Raw genomic sequence first — 882 nt, 5'->3', positions numbered from 1 at the left:
TGAACATATTTAAGTAGCCTATTGCATCATGTATACTAAATTACTTGGAGTGATAAAATATAAAATATTATTATATTAATAATAATATATTGACAATAAATTAAAGGTGGTAGCCCACTGTAAAAAAATAAAAGTGTTCATTAGTTGACTTAGTTACCTGACCATATGGGAAAAACATGAAATACATTGGCGTGACTTTACTTTACTAAATAAATAATTTATTTAAATAAATAACGAACTAAAAAATACAGTGGGTAAGAGACATTCCCATAATTCTCTGTACAGTTCATCACATTTGTTTATATTTTATTTCCAAGTTTAGCCTGATAGTTGTCAGCAAATACATCTCTGAGTCTCTCTGTTGCACATCTTATAAAAAGCTTCTTAAAGAAGATTTGAACATTCTTTTTTGGCAAATTTGCTCTGACTCCAAGTTAGATGTAAGCAGGGTTTTTAGGCCACTCCGAAAACAGGATTAAGGACATGCACATTAACCTTCTGGCTCAAAGCCACTTCAGTGCAGTTGTTTTTGCTCACTATTTTGGATCACTTTGCTGTTGAACGGAGTCTTACAAGTTCCAGAGCTCATGCTTGGGTTTCAGCACAAAGTCCAGTTTGAGAATAATGGAATCCTGTTATAACCTCTCACGCTTTGCATTTCTTTTGCCAAACTACATGAGATGTGATATGAGTTTATTTCAAATAAGGCTTTCACATTAACTTCATATTCCAGATTTAGGAAATGTATGTTGCATGCTATTGTTGTCTCGTGTGTTTTTCTCATTTCTGTCCCAGAGGACTTCAGCTCCTGTGAATCTGTCTTGGCCTCATCAGTAAACAGATTGTGTGAGCTAAGCAACCTAGGGTATACAGTAAAACTAA

This window comes from Sinocyclocheilus grahami, unplaced genomic scaffold (genome assembly GCF_001515645.1).
Source record: "Sinocyclocheilus grahami isolate Dianchi unplaced genomic scaffold, SAMN03320097.WGS_v1.1 scaffold257.1, whole genome shotgun sequence".
NCBI lineage: Eukaryota > Metazoa > Chordata > Actinopteri > Cypriniformes > Cyprinidae > Sinocyclocheilus > Sinocyclocheilus grahami.
The sequence above is the reverse complement of the archived record's forward strand: the minus strand, read 5'-3'. Positions refer to the sequence as shown.